Source organism: Prionailurus bengalensis, chromosome E4 (genome assembly GCF_016509475.1).
Source record: "Prionailurus bengalensis isolate Pbe53 chromosome E4, Fcat_Pben_1.1_paternal_pri, whole genome shotgun sequence".
NCBI lineage: Eukaryota > Metazoa > Chordata > Mammalia > Carnivora > Felidae > Prionailurus > Prionailurus bengalensis.
The window spans coordinates 46716449-46743813 of record NC_057360.1 but is presented as its reverse complement, the minus strand read 5'-3'; the positions used below and the strand labels follow the sequence as shown (position 1 = coordinate 46743813).

At 37.2% G+C, this 27365-nt stretch overlaps 1 pseudogene; it reads right to left on the bottom strand.

Annotated features, from left to right (window-relative positions):
• Positions 1–1750: 1750 nt before the first annotated feature.
• Positions 1751–27017, bottom strand: LOC122475925 (annotated as a pseudogene).
• Positions 27018–27365: the final 348 nt, after the last annotated feature.

Sequence of the window (27365 nt, the reverse complement as noted above, 5' to 3'; positions counted from 1 at the left end):
CTGCAAAATAATCTTCCAATACTATTAATAGGAAGCATTTTGAGGAATTCTCCTTCCAGGCAAGATAGGGAAATAGGAACCAATTTATCCTTCTGAGTTAAATAATTAAAAAATAAATCAAAATGCATGAAGTAATGTTTTTCAAGCCATTGAATATTAGGTAATATAGAAGAGTGATCCTTAAACACAGGAAACAAACAAGGTTGGGGGGAAACTCTCCAGCTACCACCTTGACAGATTTTCCAGTCTGTGGTGCAGGGAACAGGTACCTGGGGAGAGCCTGGCTGACTCTCTAGGTTGAAGTGATGTAGCTAAGATTTTAGGGAAGTCATTAAAGATAAAGTTTACAGGGCAGGGAATGGAAAGGAGAGGGATTCATAGAGAACTCCAAATATTTGCAGAAGGTCCCCTTCAGTAATGATGAGATCACACTTGAAGTAGTGAAGACACTCCTTGAGAATGGGAAAAGAGCCACAAGAAAGGATTAAAGGAAACAGTACTCAGTACTCACATAAGACCAAAAACTGGGCCTGTTTTTACCATATATTATGGAGTTGTGGGTATAGTACATAAAAAACTCTTGCTTAGGAGTTGAAGATGCTTAGATATAGACTAAATGCTATGTCGTGCATATATTGGAAAAAAAAAGATACAGATTAAATGCTACCCTAGACCTGCCTAACATATCTTAAAAACAAGATATGAAACAAAATGTAGGTCATAAAGATACCCTAATATTTTTGTACACTTAATAACAGTGCTTCAAAATACAGAGAACAAACAATGATACATCTCCAGGGAGAAGAAGACGAATCTACAGTTACAGTTAAATATTTTTATACCACTCTCAGTATTTGATAGACCAAATAGACTAAAAATCACTGAGGGTGTAGCAGACTCACCAGCATTTTAATGAATTGAAATTTGTACACATTCCACCAATAAAAGAAGCTACATTCTTTTAAAATCCACATCAAATATTTAACAGGACTTTCCTTCCATAGTCTGAACAATAAAACATGTTTAATAAAATTTTAAAAGAATTATGCTATACAAAGTATATTCTTTGAATATAATAGAATTCAATTTAAAATAAATCTTGAATATTCCCAAATTTTTGAATATTAAATTAAAAAAATAAAATAATCTAGACATTGAGGAGGAAATGAAATTAAATTGGATGTTTAACTGTATAAAACTGAAAACGCTATTTATCCAAATTTGTGGGATTCCACTAAAGCAATATTTAGGAGATGATTTATAACAGTAAGCACCTATATAAGAAAAGAAGAAAGGTCTCAAATCAAGAACCACAACATTCATTTAAATAAAAACAAAAACAAAAACAACCTAGAAAATGAAGAATAAATTAAACCCAAAGAAAGGAGGAGAAATACAATAATAAAAACGAGCATGGATATTATTAAACAGAAAGCAGAAAAGTAATAGGAAAAATTACAGTAACCAGATGTTGGTTCTTTTATTTTTATTTATTTCACATAAGGAAGCATTTACTTGAGGTTTAACATGAAATCCTACAAATAAAATTCATATAAACACAAATCTACATCCAGTTATAACAGCAAAAGACAACGTATAAACAAAGAAAACTAATTGGTGGCTGTATATATTTGGACAGAGTTGTGTCTTGTACAACTGATCTCAGATCAACAGATGACCAATCTTCAATGCTGTCTTACAAGATGGGTTAACTTTAGCAACCCCCTGCCATTTTCTTCAATGTCCTCCTTTAGTATGGATGGTAATTGTCTTGGTGATTGCCATGCTGTCCAGAGGCCTTGCCATATGTGCTCTGTTGGCCACTGTGGTCTGCATATCCCTGTCCATTTATGTCCATAGTTGTCATAGTTATATCCAGTATAAGTGTGGCTGCCGTAGCCACAATAGGTTTGATCACCACCATAGGCACTATTGTAATTTCCATATCCTTGATCATAATAGTTACTAAATCCTTGGTTCCAGTTGTGGTGCTTACCTCATCCATGATGCCTGGTACCACTCCTCCTGCAGGTGCAGCTCCAGCTGCCGCACCACTTCCTCCTTTTTGTTGTTGTTGCTGCCTATATACCTCTTTGGGTTGTGCAACTTTGATCCACTTCCCAGAACCAATTTGATGGTGTCTGCTTTCTAATGATGTCTTTACTGACTCTGTACACACGATAAAACAAAATCGTCTTGTCTCATGTGTTTTTGTATCCATGGGAATTCAATATTTTCAGTCTCTCTAAAGGCTTCAAAATATTCTTTAATTTGTTCTTCAGAAGTATCTGGGCTCAATCCACTCACAAAAACCCTGATGGGGGGTTCTTTTCCTTTTAAAGCTTTGGCATTTTGGATGTCTATCAAACTGGTCTGTCATCCAGTTTGTGGTCCTTCAGTGCCAAAACCTTATCAATGCTGGCAGCATCTTTGAAAAGCACATATCCAAATCTTGATCTTCCAGTCACTGGGTCTGTTTTAATTGTACAGCCTACAACATCCTCAGATTGAGGAAAGATAGATCTTTCTTGTTTCTATCCCAGTTCAAGCCTCCAATAAACATTTTACTTTCATCCTGCTGATTTTTGCACGTTGATTTTGTTTTTCTCTATGTTGCTATACTTTTTCATGTCCTGCACTGAGGTGGCGCTGTCCGCCAGGGTGCTGGTGTGCAGTCCCAGTGGCAGCAGCAGCGGGGGTGGAGCCTGGGATGCTGCTGGCTCTAAAATAGCGGAAGAGAAAAGTTGGTTCTTTCAGGGGATCAGTAATATTGACAGATCTCTGGCGAGACTGATGAGAAAAGGAAAACACGCATGACAAATACGAGAAATGAGAAGGTTACATCACTACAGGTTGTACAGAGAGTAAAATGTTAATAAGGGGGCTGTAATTAGCAATTTTATGAGTGTAAGTCCAACAACATAGAAAATAGGCAAATCTAAAAGCCATTCCTAATAACTCTCAACAAATAGAAATAAAAGGGAACTTCCTTAAAGGAAGTTTGACAAAGGGCTTCTGTGAAAAACTTAATGCTAATATCATGTGTAATGATTAAGACTAAATACTTTAAAGGTCAGGGAAAAAGGAAGAATGTCTGCTTTCATCGCTTGTATTTCATACTGAATTGGAAGGGCTAGCAAATGCAGTAAGAAAAAAATAAAAATAAAAGCATTCTGGCTAAGAATAAAGTAAGAAGAAGTAAAATAGTTTTTATTTACAGAATACACCCTTGGCTAAGTAAAAACTTCAATGGAATTTAACAACAATAAAAAAAGTACTAGGACTTGTAGTTGAGAATACGGTTTCTAGATTTAAAAACAATATACTTAACAGTAAGTACCCTCAAAATTTAAAATAAACCATTTACAGTAGAAAGAAAGTGTGGTAAGTTGATTTCAAATATTATTTGAAAATTCAGATATCCTAATGTAGGCAAAAAGACTTAGCAAAAAAAAAATTTTGAGAATGCACATTGTCTGATTTTAAGACTCGTTATAAACCTCTATATCCCATGTCAATGTGGAACTAACATAAAGATAGATAAAAAGATTAACAGATGAATGAAAGAAAGCAGACAGTTCAGAGATGTATGTGTATATATGTATATGTTTATATACAGAGAGAGAGAGATAATGTACACAGAGAAAGAATATACAGGAAGAATAATCTTTTAAAACAAAAGTGTTGGGACATTTATATATTAGTATGCATAAAAAGAGTCTTAAATGCATACATTGAACAGTATAATAAAAATAACTCAAAATGTATCATCAACATGAAAATAAGCTACACATTTTTAGATTTCTAAAAATAAAAATTAGATAAGAACTATGTATCCTATGTGTATGCCAAAGTATGATTTATTATATATATATAAATATATACATATATATATTGAACTTATTAAAAAATAAGAATGGCTTTAAAAAGATACTATTAAGGGAATTAAAAGATAAAGAATGGGAGAAAATATTTGAAAATCACATATCTGATAAAAGACTTCTATACAAAATTATAATTCTCAAAACTCAGTAATAAAAAATGGTGTATCAATAAAAAAATGAACAAAATATTTCTAGCAGATAACTCACCAAAGAAAATCACAGATGGCAACCAAGTCCATGAAAAGTGTTCAAAATCATTAGTCATTAGGGGAATGTAAATTAAAACTACAATATAATACCACTACCTACACATTTGAGTAGTAAAAATAGAAAAATTGGGGTGCCTGGGTGGCTCAGTCAGTTAAACAACTGACTTCGGCTCAGGTCATGATCTCACAGTTTGTGGGTTCAAGCCCCACATCAGGCTCTATGCTGACAGCTCAGAGCTTGGAGCCTGCTTCGGATTCTGTGTCTTCCTCTCTCTCTGCCCCTTCCCTGCTCGCACTCTGTCTCTCTCTGTCAAAAATGAATAAACATTAAAAATTATTTTTTTAAATGGACAAAAAAAACCTGATCATACCAACCATTTGCAATGATATGCAGGAACTGAAACTTTTATATCCTGTGGGTAGGAATGTAAAATGGTACAAGTTTTCTCATTTAGGAAAAAAGTTTAGAAGTTTGAAAAAAAATTAATGTAAAACATAGATAGATCTACCATCATCTGTGTATTTCTAGGTATTTATCCAAACCAAATAAAAACATATGTCCCAATACACAGACTTGTGCATGACCATTCATAGTATCTTTGTAATAGTAAAACCTTAAAATAACCCAAATGTCCAAAAAAGTTGAACGCATCAACAAACTATGATATAGCTATACATTGGAATACTACTTAGCAACAAAAAATAATTATTTACTAGTACAAAACACAATAGGGGTGAATCTCAAAATGTGAAAGAATCCTGACAAAAATCATACTCTGTGTTTGAATTCATATTAAATTAAATCAAATATATGATAAGAAATAAAAACAGATTAGTGGTTGCCTGGAAACAGGGTCTAGATGGGGAAGGGCTGGAAGGAGGAATTAAATACGCAGGAGGAACCTTTCAGCATTGATGGATATGTTTAGTAATGGATAATGGTTTCATGGATATGCCAAAGTCATAAAATTGAACAGTTTAAATAAATGCAGGTTAGTTTTGCAGATCATAAAAACACATTCTGGTTCACTTGCAGAAAAATAGAGCCATATTTTCTCATGTCACATGTACCAACTCAAGAAAAACATTATTTGTAACACAATCTCAGTCACATACTTAATCTTACAAAGCTTCACAAGTTCTTAATCATAAGCATCTGTGTACAGGTATTTAGGTAGATAGTGTAGCTGATGTGATATGTTTATTAAGCCCTATGAGCAATGTTAACAACAATTATACTCCTCAAGCTAATAGAACATTCATGTTTGATGTTTAAATAATTTCATTATCAAGATGAATAATAGGATTGACTTTGACAACTTTGTTAATTACTGATTTTGACAGGAAGCCAACACTAATTAGAATTTCATTTTTATAAAATGAATACACTGTTTGTAATCAGCCAAACATCCCTCAATTAAGTCAGAGCTCTAATATTGCCCAAGTTGTCATTTTAATTACTCCCTAATATATGTAGAAAAATAAGTATTTATGTTAATTGTAACATATTACTTCATAAGCAGACTAATTCATATGTGAATTTTTGGTAGTCTACTGCCATTTTGCTACATGTGATGGACATAAAAAGTATGTTTAGCACTTCAGTTATATTTAAAAGCTACAAGATTCTAAGGATTAACCTTTTATAATTATTTTAGAAATAAAAATGTTTTAGTCTCCTATGGGAATGGTAACATTGCAATAACTGCAACAAAACCCAAAAGTTTTTTGGGGTTCCTCAAGTTTGACCTGCAGGGCACAGGTTGATAGTGTGGCCAAAGTGCACCCCAGCCAGCTGGTAGACCTTTTGGTTCCTTCCTAGTTCACTTGGAATTGTTGAGTCTCATCTGTTTTTGGAGAAACTTCTCGAAGAAAGTCATTCTAGTCTGTCCTGTTTGTTCATGCCAATAGCAAGGTGACATTTCCACTCCATGAAATGACTGAGAATGAAAGTAGTCCCACTTGGGGGGTCCACAACATGGTAAGTACCCCTTTCTTTCCAGAAGTACCTTGTGTATCATTTTGTGTATCGTTGAGATTGTATTTCTTGTATGGGGAACTAGGCATTAAATTTCATCCTCCTGAAAAAATAGTGATTTGCACCTTAGGATTAGTCATAAGAATCCTTTAAGTATTTAAAATCATGGAAGACATCCAGACAGGTCAGGCTCAATTGGTTGAATTGTCTTACTTTTTGTCCAAGGTGGAGTCTGGGAGATCTTTAATACAGCCTGCTGCTTCTGAATTGATGTTTCAGACCAAGTAGAAAGGTCAATACAGACACTTAGGGAGAATGCCACCTGGCTTTCTAAGCTAAATGCTGATGGTTTATAGGGTTTATTCAGCTGAGAGTGTGGGCTACAAGGTTGAATCAATAGTACAAGTTGTTATCATTTTGCTGTTAAGGTCGTATTGGTAGTAGCTTTAGTTAAATGCCACATAAAACATTTCAAACTGATTTGGTTTCGGCCCTGTCAGTCAAATCAGAATCAGAGTGGCAGACAGTATACATGTATGGGAAAATTCTAGTGATTTGATATAGAAATGAGGGTTGGTTATTATTAGGAGATAATTCTGCCTAGATCTGTTTCATACTTGAATGACTTCTATTAAGTTGTGTTGTTTGAACTATCTTTTCAAGGATGTTTATACAGCAAACATCATTGGAAGACAGAGATAGTATCTCACTCCAGGGCAGAGGGCACAAGGATTTCTTTACTATATAATTTGTCTTTCCATGGCAATAGTTAGGCCGGCTTGCAAACACCCCAGTTTAAGACATTGGAGCTTTCTAAGCTTGAGGTTCCTCAGATATAATCCAAAACCTCTACATTCAGGACATCAGATGGGCCTTTTCATATTGCCTGGGGGGATGGTAGGTGGAAGGAACTGATGGTAACAGGAAGGTTAAGGTATCTATTGTGCCTTGAGTAACAGAGTTCTTTGTCTCTGACTCAGAAGTCTAATGTTTCTTGCTAACATCTATGAAACTGTGTCAGGATAACTCCTTGGTTTATAAGCAAGGTAAAAAATCTCCACAGTTCTTGCCTCCCTTCCCTCATTTTGTAACCAAAGCATTAATTTCTGAGAATCAGACTGGTGATTCCTTGAACAAAGAGAAAAAAGTGATTGGGGCAGCAGTTATGGCTTTTTACGTTTTTTTGCACAGTTGTTATACTACTTCATGGAAGCTTTTTTTTTGTAGGGACCAGAGTCTTTATATTGTCAAAGCCAAAATTCTTTGAAAAGTTTGGGGGTCCCATTTTGTGAGTAAAGTCATTCTAGTAAATAGCCATAAGTCCTTGGGGGGAGAACTGAGGGATACATTACAGTGTAAATTGCTATAGTTTGTCTGTTCCTTCTCCTGGACTCCTGTTTACTTCTTTAGTCAGTTTAAGTTGTGAAAACTGTTTCAGGGAATTCTGGGAAGATGGCGGCTTAGGAGGACGCTGGGCTCACCGTACACCCTGCTGATCACTTAGATTCCATCTACACCTGCCTAAATAACCCAGAAAATGGCCAGAGGATTAGCAGAACGGAGTCGCCGGAGCCAAACGCAGACGAGAGGCCCACGGAAGAGGGTAGGAAGGGCAGCGAGGCAGTGCGCGCTCCACGGACTGGCGGGAGGGAGCCAGGGCGGAGGGGCGGCTCGCCGGCCAAGCAGAGCCCCCGAGTCGGGCTTGCAAAAGCGGAGGGGCCTGACGGACTGTGTTCCCACAACAAGCGCGACTTAGCGTCTGGGAGGTCATAAGTGAACAGCTCTGCTCGGAAAGCGGGAAGGCTGGAGGACAAAGGGAGGGAGAGCTGCTGAGCCCCCTGACAACAGAGCTCAGTTTGGTGGGGAACAAAGGCGCTCGCCAGCGCCATCTCCCCCGCCCATCCCCCAGCCAAAATCCCAAAGAGAACCGGTTCCTGCCAGGGAACTTGCTCGCTCCGCGCAAACACCCAACTCTGCGCTTCTCCGGAGCCAAACCTCCGGCAGCGGATCTGACTCCCTCCCGCTGCCACAGGGCCCCTCCTGAAGTGGATCACCTAAGGAGAAGCGAGCTAAGCCTGCCCCTCCTGCCCCCATGCACCTTGCCTACCCACCCCAGCTAATACGCCAGATCCCCAGCATCACAAGCCTGGCAGGGTGCAAGTAGCCCAGACGAGCCACACCACCCCACAGTGAATCCTGCCCCTAGGAGAGGGGAAGAGAAGGCACACACCAGTCTGACTGTGGCCCCAGCGGTGGGCTGGGGGCAGACATCAGATCTGACTGTGGCCCCGCCCACCAACTCCAGTTATACACCACAGCACAGGGGAAGTGCCCTGCAGGTCCTCACCACGCCAGGGACTATCCAAAATGACCAAGCGGAAGAATTCCCCTCAGAAGAATCTCCAGGAAATAACAACAGCTAATGAGCTGATCAAAAAGGATTTAAATAATATAACAGAAAGTGAATTTAGAATAATAGTCATAAAATTAATCGCTGGGCTTGAAAACAGTATACAGGACAGCAGAGAATCTCTTGCTACAGAGATCAAGGGACTAAGGAACAGTCATGAGGAGCTGAAAAATGCTTTAAACGAAATGCATAACAAAATGGAAACCACCACGGCTCGGCTTGAAGAGGCAGAGGAGAGAATAGGTGAACTAGAAGATAAAGTTATGGAAAAAGAGGAAGCTGAGAAAAAGAGAGATAAAAAAATCCAGGAGCATGAGGGGAAAATTAGAGAACTAAGTGATACACTAAAAAGAAATAATATACGCATAATTGGTATCCCAGAGGAGGAAGAGAGAGGGAAAGGTGCTGAAGGGGTACTTGAAGAAATCATAGCTGAGAACTTCCCTGAACTGGGGAAGGAAAAAGGCATTGAAATCCAAGAGGCACAGAGAACTCCCTTCAGATGTAACTTGAATCGATCTTCTGCATGACATATCATAGTGAAACTGGCAAAATACAAGGATAAAGAGAAAATTCTGAAAGCAGCAAGGGGTAAACGTGCCCTCACATATAAAGGGAGACCTATAAGACTCGTGACTGATCTCTCTTTTGAAACTTGGCAGGCCAGAAAGAATTGGCACGAGATTTTCAGGGTGCTAGACAGAAAAAATATGCAGCCGAGAATCCTTTATCCAGCAAGTCTGTCATTTAGAATAGGAGAGATAAAGGTCTTCCCAAACAAACAAAAACTGAAGGAATTTGTCACCACTAAACCAGCCCTACAAGAGATCCTAAGGGGGACCCTGTGAGACAAAGTCCCAGAGACATCACTACAAGCATAAAACATACAGACATCACAATGACTCTAAACCCGTATCTTTCTATAATAACACTGAATGTAAATGGATTAAATGTGCCAACCAAAAGACATAGGGTATCAGAATGGATAAAAAAACAAGACCCATCTATTTGCTGTCTACAAGAGACTCATTTTAGACCTGAGGACACCTTTAGATTGAGAGTGAGGGGATGGAGAACTATTTATCATGCGACTGGAAGCCAAAAGAAAGCTGGAGTAGCCATACTTATATCAGACAAACTAGACTTTAAATTAAAGGCTGTAACAAGAGATGAAGAAGGACATTATATAATAGTTACAGGGTCTATCCATCAGGAAGAGCTAACAATTATAAATGTCTATGCGCCGAATACCGGAGCCCCCAAATATATAAAACAATTACTCATAAACATAAGCAACCTTATTGATAAGAATGTGGTAATTGCAGGGGACTTTAACACCCCACTTACAGAAATGGATAGATCATCTAGACACACGGTCAATAAAGAAACAAGGGCCCTGAATGAGACATTGGATCAGATGGACTTGACAGATATATTTAGAACTCTGCATCCCAAAGCAACAGAATATACTTTCTTCTCGAGTGCACATGGAACATTCTCCAAGATAGATCATATACTGGGTCACAAAACAGCCCTTCATAAGTTTACAAGAATTGAAATTATACCATGCATACTTTCAGACCACAATGCTATGAAGCTTGAAATCAACCACAGAAAAAAGTCTGGAAAACCTCCAAAAGCATGGAGGTTAAAGAACACCCTACTAACGAATGAGTGGGTCAACCAGGCAATTAGAGAAGAAATTAAAAAATATATGGAAACAAACGAAAATGAAAATACAACAATCCAAACGCTTTGGGACGCAGCAAAGGCAGTCCTGAGAGGAAAATACATTGCAATCCAGGCCTATCTCAAGAAACAAGAAAAATCCCAAATACAAAATCTAACAGCACACCTAAAGGAACTAGAAGCAGAACAGCAAAGGCAGCCTAAACCCAGCAGAAGAAGAGAAATAATAAAGATCAGAGCAGAAATAAACAATATAGAATCTAAAAAAACTGTAGAGCAGATCAACGAAACCAAGAGTTGGTTTTTTGAAAAAATAAACAAAATTGACAAACCTCTAGCCAGGCTTCTCAAAAAGAAAAGGGAGATGACCCAAATAGATAAAATCATGAATGAAAATGGAATTATTACAACCAATCCCTCAGAGATACAAACAATTATCAGGGAATACTATGAAAAATTATATGCCAACAAACTGGACAACCTGGAAGAAATGGACAAATTCCTGAACACCCACACTCTTCCAAAACTCAATCAGGAGGAAATAGAAAGCTTGAACAGACCCATAACCAGCAAAGAAATTGAATCGGTTATCAAAAATCTCCCAACAAATAAGAGTCCAGGACCAGATGGCTTCCCAGGGGAGTTCTACCAGACGTTTAAAGCAGAGATAATACCTATCCTTCTCAAGCTATTCCAAGAAATAGAAAGGGAAGGAAAACTTCCAGACTCCTTCTATGAAGCCAGTATTACTTTGATTCCTAAACCAGACAGAGACCCAGTAAAAAAAGAGAACTACAGGCCAATATCCCTGATGAATATGGATGCAAAAATTCTCAATAAGATACTAGCAAATCGAATTCAACGGCATATAAAAAGAATTATTCACCATGATCAAGTGGGATTCATTCCTGGGATGCAGGGCTGGTTCAACATTCGCAAATCAATCAACGTGATACATCACATTAACAAAAAAAAAGAGAAGAACCATATGACCCAGTCAATCGATGCAGAAAAGGCCTTTGACAAAATACAGCACCCTTTCTTTTTTTTTTTTAAATTTTTTTTCAACGTTTATTTATTTTTGGGACAGAGAGAGACAGAGCATGAACGGGGGCGGGGCAGAGAGAGAGAGGGAGACACAGAATCGGAAGCAGGCTCCAGGCTCTGAGCCATCAGCCCAGAGCCCGACGCGGGGCTCGAACTCACGGACCGCGAGATCGTGACCTGGCTGAAGTCGGACGCTTAACCGACTGCGCCACACAGGCGCCCCACAGCACCCTTTCTTAATAAAAACCCTTGAGAAAGTCGGGATAGAAGGAACATACTTAAAGACCATAAAAGCCATTTATGAAAATCCCACAGCTAACATCATCCTCAACGGGGAAAAACTGAGAGCTTTTTCCCTGAGATCAGGAACAAGACAGGGATGCCCACTCTCACCGCTGCTGTTTAACATAGTGCTGGAAGTTCTAGCATCAGCAATCAGACAAGAAAAGGAAATCAAAGGCATCAAAATTGGCAAAGATGAAGTCAAGCTTTCACTTTTTGCAGATGACATGATATTATACATGGAAAATCCGATAGACTCCAGCAAAAGTCTGCTAGAACTGATACAGGAATTCAGCAAAGTTGCAGGATACAAAATCAATGTACAGAAATCAGTTGCATTCTTATACACTAACAATGAAGCAACAGAAAGACAAATAAAGAAACTGATCCCATTCACAATTGCACCAAGAAGCATCAAATACCTAGGAATAAATCTAACCAAAGATGTAAAGGATCTGTATGCTGAAAACTATAGAAAGCTTCTGAAGGAAATTGAAGAAGATTTAAAGAAATGGAAAGACATTCCCTGCTCATGGATTGGAAGAATAAATATTGTCAAAATGTCAATACTACCCAAAGCTATCTACACATTCAATGCAATCCCAATCAAAATTGCACCAGCATTCTTCTCGAAACTAGAACAAGCAATCCTAAAATTCATATGGAACCACAAAAGGCCCCGAATAGCCAAAGGAATTTTGAAGAAGAAGACCAAAGCAGGCGGCATCACAATCCCAGACTTTAGCCTCTACTACAAAGCTGTCATCATCAAGACAGCATGGTATTGGCACAAAAACAGACACACAGACCAATGGAATAGAATAGAAACCCCAGAACTAGACCCACAAACGTATGGCCAACTCATCTTTGACAAAGCAGGAAAGAACATCCAATGGAAAAAAGACAGTCTCTTTAACAAATGGTGCTGGGAGAACTGGACAGCAACATGCAGAAGGTTGAAACTAGACCACTTTCTCACACCATTCACAAAAATAAACTCAAAATGGATAAAGGACCTGAATGTGAGACAGGAAACCATCAAAACCTGAGAGGAGAAAGCAGGAAAAGACCTCTCTGACCTCAGCCGTAGCACTCTCTTACTCGACACATCCCCAAAGGCAAGGGAATTAAAAGCAAAAGTGAATTACTGGGACCTTATGAAGATAAAAAGCTTCTGCACAGCAAAGGAAACAACCAACAAAACTAAAAGGCAACCAACAGAATGGGAAAAGATATTTGCAAATGACCTATCAGACAAAGGGCTAGTATCTAAAATCTATAAAGAGCTCACCAAACTCCACACCCGAAAACCAAATAACCCAGTGAAGAAATGGGCAGAAAACATGAATAGACACTTCTCTAAAGAAGACATCCGGATGGCCAACAGGCACATGAAAAGATGTTCAGCGTCGCTCCTTATCAGGGAAATACAAATCAAAACCACACTCAGGTATCACCTCACGCCAGTCAGAGTGGCCAAAATGAACAAATCAGGAGACTATAGATGCTGGAGAGGATGTGGAGAAACGGGAACCCTCTTGCACTGTTGGTGGGAATGCAAATTGGTGCAGCCGCTCTGGAAAGCAGTGTGGAGGTTCCTCAGAAAATTAAAAATAGACCTACCCTATGACCCAGCAATAGCACTGCTAGGAATTTATCCAAGGGATACAGGAGTACTGATGCATAGGGCCACTTGTACCCCAATGTTCATAGCAGCACTCTCAACAATAGCCAAATTATGGAAAGAGCCTAAATGTCCATCAACTGATGAATGGATAAAGAAATTGTGGTTTATATACACAATGGAATATTACGTGGCAATGAGAAAAAATGAAATATGGCCTTTTGTAGCCATGTGGATGGAACTGGAGAGTGTGATGCTAAGTGAAATAAGCCATACAGAGAAAGACAGATACCATATGGTTTCACCCTTATGTGGAATCTGAGAAACTTAACAGGAACCCATGGGGGAGAGGAAAGGAAAAAAAAAAAAAGAGGTTAGAGTGGGAGAGAGCCAAAGCATAAGAGACTGTTAAAAACTGAGAACAAACTGAGGGTTGATGGGGGGTGGGAGGGAGGGGAGGGTGGGTGATGGGTATTGAGGAGGGCACCTTTTGGGATGAGCACTGGGTGTTGTATAGAAACCAATTTGTCAATAAATTTCATATAAAAAAAAAACTGGTTCAGATCTGAATTGGCATAGTTTGTGACTTTAAACCAAGGTAGCTATGAATTGTCCAGGCTCTATTCTTTTGTGTAGATTAAACAGTACCTTTTTTGGTTACTTATATGTTTTATCTCAAGGGAATTCATGGTCTCTTGACCATCCCCAAGGATTTCTAAGGATTTGTTCACCTGTTTGCTACTCAGATATTGATATTCTTTATAATAATTGCAAACAATTTGCCTCTGATAGTTAAACATCATTATTGTCTCCTTTATGTCATGCCCTGTGCTGCTCAAATGGTCAAATTTTTGATAATGTATCCTACCATCAGCTCTGACATACCAAGAACATCTACCACTTTTTTCCTAATAATGCCAGTACCCTACTCACCGAAAGTGTCTGTAAGGCACTTTCCTAAAATTATAGTCAATTGGTAGGTTGATGTTGTTACTCTCTAAATCCAGGAGGTTGCTACCATATTGATAACATTTGCCAACTCCGTGTTCTGACCTTTTGTTCAAATTCTTACCATATCCACTCCTCTCCCATCAGTATGTGTGGACTAAGTCCTCCAGCTCACTGAAGAGATAGTATCATTCCTCCTTTAGCTGACATTGCCCTTTCTTTGTCAGGTTGTGTAGTGACAATCCTACTTGTTGATCTTATGGCTAGGAGGTGAGGCAGAGTCAAACCTGAGTGAAGCATGTTGTCTTGAAAGATAAAGAAGTAGGCTACTTCTGAAGGTCCTGTGAATGAAGTAGGCCTAGGATTTCAAGGGGTTTTTTTAGTGCATATACTTGGCTTTCTCAAACTCATGTCTCAGTCTCCTAGTCCTCCCAGATCAGGATGCTTACATTTTCATAGTGGACTTGGTGGGTTTGAGAATTAATATCATTATTCAGCCTAATATTCAGCTCCATTGTTGTCCAAGTAGCTTTGTGATAGAGAGTGCCAATCTTATGTTTGCCTGTAAGTAAACAAACACAACCCAAAGTGGGGACAATGTGGGAGTGGGAGCTTTATCTATATACTAGTGGGAATTACAGGAGATAGAGTTTGAGTTTAGACCCCTGAGGGAAGGGCCTGGTGATAAGAGTCTAAGGGGCCTGGTAATAAGAGTCTAAGATCAAATAGAGTTATAACAAATAAACTTGGTTCCTTGCCAGAATTTGTTGATATCAGATTTAGGGAGGTGGGAGGGGAGGTTATTCAGATGTGGCCAGTAAATGGAGGAAGAAGGAGAAACTTCAGTGTTAACTGAGGGAAACAGTCAACTTGTCTGACACAAAGAAACACATTCTAGTAATTTTGCTGTAAAGTGAAGAGAAAGGGTAAGACAGAACTAGAGCACAGGTCTGTTACCCAATATTGGACTAGCAAGAACAAAGCAGATACCCTTCCTTTTCTTTCTGACTCTAATCTCCTCTTCTTCTTCCTTTGTGGCCTGCAGGGATAGCTTCACCCTTTCCTTCTCTTTTAGCTTCCTCGTTTCTATAGTGCTCTTTGAGGGATAAAACATGTAGCCCACAAGGTACACAGGAATAAGAAAAGGGATGGAGGTATTCTGCAGAAACTGGCTGAAGCATATTGGGCAGGTAAAAGGGATTACAAGCCACTATCTCTAATCCCTATGCTTTTGCAAATACAAAATTCTTTTATCCAGATGGTATCTTGTTGATCAGGGAGAGAAAGATTGGGCATCTAGTAGTTAGTTCCACATTTGTGAACAATTGAGAAGGAGACCAACGTTAATATGTTAATCTTAATATGTTAACAATGAAGAATCTATCTCAGGATCAGGGAGAATGATGACTATGAATCTTATCAGTGGAAGAAAGTAGATACAGACCACAGAAGAAAATACGTGAGAGAAGGCAGGAAACTATAAAGGAGCAGTAACTTAATTTATTATTCATTTATTAGCCAATTTGAGAGAATTAAATGGAACCAATCCATTATTTCATCAACAATAGGATGCTGATAATGGTGCTTTAAGATAAAAGAAATGTATGTTTAAACAATATTAGCAATTAAAATAAACAAAATGTTCATATAAAGCCAATATAGTTAAAAGTATATTTCCTTTATTCCTTTATTGACTTTCCCTCAGGAAAAAACTAAGAACCATAAAGTCAGTAATTGTGTGAACATTTCCTTTTAATGTCATGAGGGCTGTTGAATTCTTAACTGCATTGCCTTTCTGAAACATGGTGTGTAATATGGACTTAAGTGTGATTGTTTTTTTTTCCTTTCTGAATGTACACAAACTAACTCCATATTATTAATTTGGGTGACTATTCTCCTAAAGCAATTCCCCTCTCCTTTTTTTTTTAACTAAAGCATTTCCTAATAATAGAATTCTAGAACCTGATATAGTTTAGAAAAAGAATATATGAGACTTTCAAGAAAATTGTCAACCTTCAGAAAGAAGTCTGAGTTAATTATTCTCTTTGGGAAGATACTGTCTGAATATAGAAGGAAAATAGAAATTTTGTAAACTGATATTGGATAAACAGGAACTGACTCAAAAGAATGTGTGCCATGCAACATCACCAATACGAAATGTTTAGTGAATGCTTACACATAGAACCTATTCTAAATGAGGCAAATACAAATATACAAACCTTCTCTAGAAGGAATTAATTGTTGTTGTTAAAAGATAGCATATGCTCAGTACCAAGAGCAAGGTGCCTGTGTGGCTGGAACATGGTCATCTGGGAGAGAACAGTAGAAAATGATTCCTGAAGAGTGTTGTGGCCAGATCATGTAGGGCATTTTGGAAAATAGTAAAGATTACCAATTTTATGTGAAGTATGAACTTTGGAGGATTGTAAGCAGTGAAGAGACACCATCAGATCTGTGTTTTGAAATGATTTTTGAGACTGATGTATGGAGAAATGATTATAAGGGGAATATACTATAGAATATAAATAAGGGATACCAATATGGGGGCTACTGCATAGTTGTATATGTGATGGTGGTGGCTTGGATTATTTTTGAGAGAAAGAGAGAGAGCATGAGGGGGGAAGGACAGAGAGTGAGGGAGACAGAGAATCCAAAGCAGGCTCTGCACTGTCTGAGCCAAAGTCAGACATTTATCAACAGTACAGTTGTTGATAAATGATCAGACATGGGATATATTCTGAAGGCAGAGGACAGGATATTCGTCTGCTTTTCTTTTTTTTTTTTTTTAACATTTATTTATTTATTTATTTATTTATTTATTTATTTATTTATTTATTTTTAACGTTTATTTATTTTTGAGACAGAGAGAGACAGAGCATGAACAGGGGAGGGGCAGAGAGAGAGGGAGACACAGAATCGGAAGCAGGCTCCAGGCTCTGAGCCATCAGCCCAGAGCCCGACATGGGGCTCGAACTCACGGACCGTGAGATTGTGACCTGAGCTGAAGTCGGACGCTCAACCGACTGAGCCACCCAGGCGCCCCAACATTTATTTATTTTGAGAGACAGTGGGGGGGGGAGGAGGGGCAGAGAGAGAGGAGAGAGAGAGAATCCCAAGCAGGCCCCATGCTGTCAGTGCAGAACCTGATGTGGGGCTTGGTTGGATGCTTAGCCAAGTGAGCCACCCAGACACCACAGGATATTCTTCTGTTTTTATCTGGAGTATGAGAAAGAGCAGTCAGGATGCTTATAGGGTTTTTGGCTTAAGCAATTGCATGAATAGGATTGACATATAATGAAGTAAGAATTTGGGGATGGATCATGTTGGGTATGGAATATCAAGATTTCCATTTTGGACATGTGTACTTAGTGGAAGGATATACAGTAAAGCCTTGGATTGCGAGTAATTTGTTCTATGAGTATTCCACAAGATAAGCAAACATTTCTAATAAATTTCAACTTGATAAATGAGCAATGTCTTGCAATACAAATAGTATGTGATAGCAAATGTCACATGATCACAACTGAGCCAATGGTTCTTCTCTGTCTCAGTCACTCACTGCAGGATTGTGGGTGATTATCTCCCATGCTTGAATGCTCAGTCTCAGACTGTGGTGTTTGGCAGAAACCAATGATTTTTCAGAACGTTGGAATGTGTCCACAAATGGCTCTAGTGTATTTTTTATCACTTCAAAGCACCTATGGATAGTCCTTTACTTTTCCATGCAAGAGTAAGCTTAGGAATGCTTTGCTTCATTCTAGGTCATTGGGTAGATTCCTTGTTAAAGTTGCACAAAAAGAAAAAGATTCCATTGGACCGATAGATAGCAGTGATTCCATTAGTGATAGTGAAAGTCGTCCTATACAATTACCCTCCTCTCTCTTGTCTCCCTCACACTAGCCACGAAGGTTTTCAAAGGTTAGTGCAGGTGAATTTGTTTAATTTTCTTTATATTTTGTATTTTGTTTTTATTTTATTCTTTATTAAAAAAAATTAATGTTTATTTTTGAGAGAGCATGAGTGGGGAAGGAGCAGAGAGAGAGACACAGAATCCAAAGCAAGCGCCAGGCTCTGAGCTGTCAGCACAGATGCTGATGTGGGGTTTAAACTCACAGACCGCGAGATCATGACCTGAGCGAGTCAGAAGTTTAACTGCCACTGCCACCCAGGTGCCCTTATATTTTGTATTTTCTTTATTATTTTGTGTTATATTACAGTATTGTAATCATTTTTATATGAATATTTTTGGGTTGTGGAACAAATCATCTGAATTTCCATTATTTCTTATGGGGAAATTTGCTTTGATATGCAAGTGCTTTGGATTACAAGCACATTTCTGAAACAAATTATGCTCACAAACCAAGGTTTTACTGTATATAGTTTGGGGAAATATTTGAACCAGAGAAAAAATTGTGGAGTCATCAAGGTATATATGCCATTAGAAGTCATAGGATTAGTCCAGTGGTAGAATTATCATTGATTCCAGACAAATCATAGTTTGAGTGTAATAGTAAGAGAAGAATTTCTAGGACTAAACCCTAAGACACTCCACCTTGAAAAGTTGGTCTAAAAGGGAAGTAGAGTCAGAGGAAAGAGTGAGAGGAGAAGACGACGGGAAGCCCAGTGTAAACCCTATAAGTCTCTGTTAAATGTTGCCTCCTTTTCCTTCCAGTCATTTTTACAATGTTAGTTATGTGTTTATTTAGCTGTTTATATTATTAATGTCTTTATTAGAATCTAAATTCTTTGATAAATTGCTCATCACTTTATATCTAATCCATGCCATGGCGTCCACCATACCTAGGTGCTAAAAAAATATTTGATGGTTAAATAATTACTTTGTAACGTTATCCACAAAATACTCTTTTTTTAATGTTTATTTTTGAGAGAGAGAGAGAGCATGAGGGGGGAAGGACAGAGAGTGAGGGAGACAGAGAATCCAAAGCAGGCTCTGCACTGTCTGAGCCAAAGTCAGACACTCAACTGACTGAGCCACCGGGTGACCTCATGAAATATTCTTCCAGTGAGTAATATGAATGATAAAAAGTATTTTACTTCACAGAGGTTTTTATTGATTTTTTTCTGTGAATATCAATATATTGAAATCCAAATATTTTATTGTGCTTCTATTGCTTTCCTCAGATTATACATCTTTTTAGTATTTATAATTTTATGTATATTTACTATTTTCCATAGATAATTTCATTTTCAAATTTACACACAAATATTATATTAAGGGTCTATAAATACTGTCATACATTTAAAAAAATATATTTTATGGGCTCACTTGGTGAAGTGTCCAACTCTTGATTTCAGCTCAAGTCATGAACTCATGGTTTGTGAGATCGAGCCCTATGCTGGACTGTCCTGACAGCATGGAGCCTGCTTGGGATTCTCTGTCTCTCTTCTTCTCTGTCTCTTGCCCCGCTCATGCTCGCTCTTTTTCTCTCTCTCAAAAAAAAAATTAATTAAATAATTTTATTTTATATTTATTCCTTTAATGTATCTAGAGTACATCCTGAAGAAAATTGTGATGTGAAGAGGAAAATATAATTTTTTTCCTGTCAACAAAATAACTCCAGCAGTTTTTATTTAATACTTCTTCCTTTCAAGATAAGCATAAGACATTATTTTACAAATTCATTCTAGTAAAACTTACTTATAGGAAAATGTGTAAGTCATAATGCATAAGTTGTATGATTTTCCACATAGTGAACGTGCTCATACAACCAAGACTCAATTGTAACCAAATTCTGTTTATCTGTCTATAGATTCATGATGTTTCTATTTGCCTCATTTAAAAAACGTTTTGTATATTAAAAATGGGATTTTAAAATGTAGATGGAGGTGTATGTGATCTAAAATGCATTGATTGGCAGAATCCAAGAAACTGGTCTTGCATCCCCGTCACTCTTTCACCCCAAAGTAACACTGACATCCCTACCTCACCCACCATAGATAGTGTTGCATTTTTAAAATAAATTAGATAATGCAGGACACGTTTACATATCTTAACTTTTTACCCCCTCAGTGTTATGTTTGTGAGATCCATTCCTGTTACATGGCAATGGTTCATTCATTCTCATTGCTCGCTCTGTGGTACTCTTGTGTATCATGTTATAAGCATCCATTTTCTTTTAGTAACCATCCAGATGTTGATTATATTTCAGTCTTTATGATAACAAAAAGTCAGTGTTTCATTGGACAAGTTTTTGTATTTCTGTTATGTGTATGTGTAGGAATGTGTTGTCTACTTAGTTTCAGTAGTTATAGCCAAATAATTTTCCAAAGATGTGTATCAGGTTAAAATTTTACCATCAGTAAATAAGGGTTATACTTGCTCCATATTTTGCTTTTTTAGCAACTTTGGTCGGTTTGAGCAATATTTTGCTGTGGTTTCATTTCTATTTCCTTGATTACCAATAAGTTGAACAATTTTCCATATGTTTATCTGTTTTTCAAATATCCTCTTTTTTGAAATGAGTATTCAAGTCATTCACCTATTTTTCCATTGTGTTTGTCTTTTTGTTATTAATATGTAAGGAATATATATTATATGTTACTATTTAACTATGTTATTATAGCCCAGTTTATCAATTCCTTTTTTACCCTTTATATTGAGTAATTTGTGTTTCCTAATTTAAAATCTTTATTTACTCCTAAGGTCATAAATATATCCTCCTCTGTGTTCTTTTATAAACTTCGTTGTCTTAACTTTCACATTTAGATTTACAATCCATCTAAAGTTAATATTATGTGATATATAATCAGTTGATATATATATATATGTACATGTATATATATATATATGTACATATATATATATATCAATCTCCAATTGACATTGCATCATTTATTAAAAAGACTATTTTTTTTCCCTGTAGCAATTAAGTGGCTCCTTTTTATAATTCAGATAAAAATCTGTCTCCATGGGCATCTGGGTGGTTCAGCCAGTTAAGTGTCTGAATCTTGATTTTGGTTTAGGTCATGATCTCACAGAGAATTCACGCCCCATGTAAGGCTCTACCCTGACAGTGTGGAGCCTGCTTGGGATTCTCTTTCCCTCACTCTCTGCCCCTCCTCTCCTCAGTCTCTCTCTCTCTCTCTCAAAATAAATAAATAAACTTAAACAAATCTTTAAAAAAAAGTCTGTCTCCAGATTATCTATTTCTTTCCTGTGTTCTATTTATCTGCCGGTATCACTGTATTCTAACCAGTGTAACTTTATAATGTTATGATACCCGATAGTGTAAGTTCTCCAGTTTGGTTCTTCTTCCGGTTTGTTCTTTCTAGCTGTCGTAGGTTATTCATGTTGGCATATACATTTAAAAAATATCATTTCAACTTAAAAATACTGTACTTTCAATTGTAATTTTGATGAATCTATACATAGAATTTGAGGTGAAGTGACATCTTTACAATACTGACTCTAATTTATCTCATGGGGTATCTCTTCATTTATTATGTCATCTTTAATTTCTCTCAGTTAAGTTTTATAGTGTTCAATGTAGGATTATTACACATCTTGCTTTTATTTATTTTTATATTTTATATTACAAGCTATTATAATAGTTCTTTAATGCAAATGCTCACATGGTTTTTGTGTGCTCAAAAATATTACTTTACTTTGACTTTGAAAAATATTTTACTGGAATATGACCCTTTTGATTGACAGTCAGCACTTTAGGATGAAAATTTAAAACCCATCTACTGCATTCTTAACTTTTGTTATTGTATTTTTCACTTCCAGAAATTATCTTTGACTCTTTTATGGATGCCAATTCTTTGGAGAAGTGCTCTAAATTTTTATCTATTTTGTCAATCTTATTTTTTGTTAACTAGAACTTATTAAGCATAGAACCTTAAAAGTCTTTGATAATTTTAATATATGGATCATCTGTAGGTAAACTTCTGTTGACATTTTTTGTTACCCTCATTTGTGTCGTGCTTAGTTTGCTTGGCAAAATTTTTATTAAAAGCCAGACGTTGTGACAAAAAATTTTTTTTAAATTCTAGATGATGTAAATGCCTCTAGAGAGAGATCACTCTTTTCTTTGCAAAATGGGTAATGCAGGGATTGAGCTGAGTTTAACCCAATTTCCAGTTTTAGACACTTTCTATTTACTCCTGCTTGCATTTTACATTGTGGTCTCACCCGCCCAGCAGTTTCATAAGTTGTTGTATTTATCAGGGACCCACCAGCATGGCAAGATAAGAATAAAACTTGTCTTCTCAACACCTCAGGGCTTCAGAAAACTATGATAATTTACAGAAAATCTCTGCCTTGCATTTTAGTCTCCACTCTATACTGCTTGAAAATTCCATAATAATTTTGGTAGAACATCTGGTACATTTTTGACCTCAGTTCTCCATTTTTGTTTCACTAGAGTCCTCAGCCTTTAAGTCTCTATTTTTTTTTTTTCTGTTCAACTAATGTAAAACTGTCAGTGCTGTGCCCAGCCACACCTACAACTTCCGATTTGCCTGGAATCAGCAAATATCCTGTAAGACAATATTGATGCAGTATGATGGCCTCCTTTTTGAGAGATTTCTCATGTCTGGGATTTTTTTTCTGCTAAAGTCGAATTGCCTCATCAATTTACCTGTGTCTTCAAACACTGTTTTTGTTATATTTTCTTTTGTATTTTATGTAGATTTTCTAGTTGAGTATCTCTCAAAAGAGACTCATTCTCACTATGTGATATATTCTTTTGTTTTTTAATGTTTGTTTATTTTTGAGAGAGACAGAGAGACAGAGCATTAGCAGGGGAGGGGCAGAGAGAGAGGGAGACCCAGAATCTGAAGCAGGCTCCAAGCTGTCAGCACAGAGCCAGACATGGGGCTCAAACTCATGAACTGTGAGCTCATGACCTGAGCTCAAGTCAGACGCTTAACCCACTGAGCCACCCAGGCACCCCGCCAGTGATATATTCTTAAATCTCAAAAACAAGAGAATAAATTCTATAGATCTTGGTCTGAAGACGTGCATGCACACACAAACTCTCTGAACACACACACACACACACACACACACACACACACATATATATATATATACAATTATTACAATGATTACTGTTCATCAGGAATATAGTCAACGGTATTGCAATAGTGTATGGAGACAGATGGTAGCTACGATCTGAGCATAGCATAACCTATAGACTTGTGGAATCATCGTGCTGAACACCTGAAACTAACGTAACATTAGGTGTCAACTATGATTAAAAAAATGAGTGTTGTTCACTTTTAATCTATAGGTAGTCTTATTTTTTATTTTAATTTTGTTATGTCCCTATAGTTTCAAAAATTTCAGACAATGAAAATGGAAAACTATCCTCAGCAGAAGTAAACTTAAATTGAAAAGGAATATGATTTATTAATGAGATATGTGTGGGTGCTATTTGGAGTTTTTAGATTATTCTTTTATAATTCAATAACAAAAATGTATTTAGTGATAAACATTTTGTTTTGATCTATCAAAAATAAATTTAAATATTATTATAACATTAGGGATAGTGATAACTGTCATTTATTTATTTTTCATAGACAGTTTTTATTATTATTAGAGTAAGCATGGTCTTCTAAAGACCATGTTGGTTATCTGGTTTTCCTGGGGGTGCGGGGAAGAACTCTGTGCCTCTGCTACTGTTATCTAATAGATTTTTACCTATGAACAGTTGAATGAGTTACAAGATTGCTTTTTAAATAATACATGAGCTTGAACCCTATGATAACATTTTCAGAGGATAATTATTTGCTAGAAAAATGTATTTGAGAGCATGTAAGAATCTTGTGAATCCTTTCAATCACTTTAAGTGCATATCTAAAAAGCTTCCAAATTAAATATACAATGCTGGCTGATGTTCACTTGTTATTTTAACTCACACTGACAGTTATATACTACCTCTGTGTATATACTGTTTATATATGTGTTGATGTACATGTATTATATACATGACTATATACCTTGTGGCTGTTTCTGTGATGCGAACATCAACATCAAGCAGTATGTATTCAGAATATTTAGTTTAAGTGGATTATTTTAAAGCTGTTTTTGTTTGAGAGAAATTTAAACTGCATTCTGCATTCTAAATGTCTTTAGAAGTTTCAACATTTGATGGAATTAAACACACAATTAAAAAATATGATTTAGCTTGTTTTGAAGTATGGGGTTTATAAATATTGTTACCAAGGCGATGATTTCACTTAATGAAAACATCCCTTGACAGAATCAGATTTGGGACATGAAAAAGTTCAGTTAATAATAGTTTATGTAATGGATGAACAACAGAAGTTACCTTATTAGGAGGTATTTATTTATTTACTGACTTAGTTATTTACTTACTGAGATGAGAGAGTAGCTTTAATGGATTCCCCAAATGCATAATAGCCAGAGAAGCAAATCGGGTCATGATAAATAAATGAGGATTCTGGTACACTTCATTTTTAAAAGGTGTAAGTATTTCCTTATCTAGGGGAAAGGTATCTGGCAATGGGTATTTGGGGAAGATATTATTCCATTATTATCACAATTAAAGGCTGAACAGTGTGATGGGTAAGAATCTAACATCAGGAGTGAGATTGCCTTGGCTTATATCCCAGCTGTACCATTAACTAACTGCATGGTTTTGAGAAAGTTACTGTGTTTCACTTTCTTCATCTTTACAGTTGAGGAAATAATAATATTAATAAATAGGGTAAGTGTTGAGGTTTAATTATTGTATGTGAGATGCTTTGAACAGCACTGTTATTATCATGGAGATCAAATATTGAAATAATTTCTGAGAAATACAGGTAATATATTCACATTCACATTTTATTTGAAAGAGATAACAAACTTTCTTTAATGTATTATTCTTATGACCAAAAATACATTTTAGAAAAGGTGCTGAAAACAAACATGTGTAATAGTCCACATTATCAGAGTTTGCCTTTTGAAATGTTGAGGATCAATCATATTGTTGAGACTTTTTCTTTGCCCAATTCTTTTGGCAATTTCTTTGCCAATCTCTCTTATCTATCAACCCACCCACTTACCTACCTGTATGTGGGTATTAAAAACCATAGACAGACATTAGAATCCTCCAATTCCAATCTAATTAGCACAAGGTTCTTCTAGCATCTCTTTAAAAATATTTGTAATTTCCTTTTCCAACAGAAAGAAACAAATCTCCCATTTCCTACATTTTTTATCATTTGCTTAATCTTCAAATACAAATGAAGTACTTGATTCAGACTCACTAATCCACATCACTATGGAAAATGAACCTACTATTAAGAGTTCAACATGGGTTTATAGTTCTTTGATTTTTTAGCGGGAAGCACAAACACTTTTAAAGTGTCTGCATGATATTTGCTGATATGTCGGGGAAAGCAAGACTAATTCAATGTAAATGGAAAGGAAACCTCATAAGTACATGGATATAGAGAACAGTGATGCATGGGTATGGGTATTACTTTAACATTCCATCACATTGTGTCACTGGACCCAAATGACTCCTAACCCTTCCCATTTAATGTATACTCACTTATAAGGTCCCCCAAGTCTTATCTAATCATGGATTCAGGATCGTAATCCATTATTTTGTGAGCATATCAAGTCTGGATGTACACCATGTACGTCCTCTTCTTTCAAAGTTCTCTGAAGCAAAAAGACAAGTTACCCAGCCTGCATACTGTTTCCAAATGGTTACACTCCGTGGTAGGCAGAATTCTAAGATGCCCCCCAGATTCCTCCTCCTAGTGTACATGCCCTGAATAGTTGTTTCTCTTTCTGTGGGGATGGGACCAGAGAATATGATGGTCTTTCATATGATTAGATTACTGATCACTTCACTTTCAGTTAATCAAAGGGGTGATTACCCTGAGTGGGCCTGATCTGAACAGGTGAGTCTTTTAAAAGAAGGTGAAGCATCAGAGACATGCTTCTTTTGATTTAGAAGGAAACACACTACCAGTTCGTAGAGAAAACCGTGTGGCAGGGAATGATAGGTGTTCTCTAGTAGTTGAGGTCCTTCGTCCTGCAACCAGAAACTGAATTCTGCCAACAGGAATCTTGGAAGAGTTACCTGAGTCTCGGAAGAGATGATGGGTCTGCGGTCTGCTCAACACCTGGAATTGAGCCTGGTGAGACTCTGAACAGGGAACGTGGCAAGTTGTTGGTACCCAGACTCCTAACCCATAGACATTGTGAGATAATAAATTTACGTTCTGTTAAGGCGATGGTTTGTGGTAATTTATAATGCAGCAATAGAAAACGAATGTGTGCTCCCATTTAAAACAATAGAGAGGAAGAGCTTGTTCAGAGAAATTGTGAAAGTCAGGCACATGTCTCCGGTTTTCTTATCCTAACAGCAGGGAATGGTCTCTGATTTAGGCCCCAGTTTTGCTCCCTAGGAGCACTTTCTTAGCCTGGCTTTCTCTGTAGTTCTTGGCTCTACCCTTTAGACTGTCCATCCTTTTTCAAAAGAAATGGTTCATGTTTGCAGCAAAGCAACCCTCCTGCGGTGTCTGTTTCAGAAATGGGGCCAAGAGACCTCATTTAATTTCGAATTTCCTCAGCCCCTGCCTCTCAGTCCAAGCTGGCAGGGTTTTTAATAGTACCCTTATTTAAATAACTTTGTGAGTTTCCTATGACATTTTGGAAGGCTTACTCCCTGCCCCAAAAGTCACATTAATTTCATGACAAACTTCTCTCTACCTTAGGGGTGTCAGGCAACTATGTAACAATATTCATATGATTTTTTGAATTCCATTTTTGTCAAGCTGATAAGATCTATTAGGCACAGCTTAAATCTCTCTGAGATCTTTAGAAAAGCCTTTGCTACTATATCTTTGCTTTGATCTTTACCTTGAGGCCACTTATTGCTTCAGAATCTTTGCCAGACCCAGAGACTTGAGATGGAAAAGCTTTATTTTCCAAACCAGCTGGTCGTGACGCCTCCATTTTTTCCCTCCAAATTGACCTTGCAACATGAATGATTCATTTTTATCTCTTCTCTTTGTTCTCATACCTTATCCTACCCAGCTAAAAGAAACCAGCAGCTATTTTGCAAATGTGGCTAGAACATGACCTTAGCCAGATCCTCTAGCTCCTGAGGTCCAGTTACTGTCTTTCCGGGAACTTTCATGTTGGCCAGTTGTTCTGTCTCTACACACTTGGGTCCCCAGTATCCCATCCTCCACAGCAGTTTCCTCACCACTTTTACAGACAAAGTAGCAGTTTGTTTGCTGTTCCTCCAGGCTTGACATTAGGCCTCTCCCTGCTGTTCCTCCTCTAGTACCAGCCTCTCCT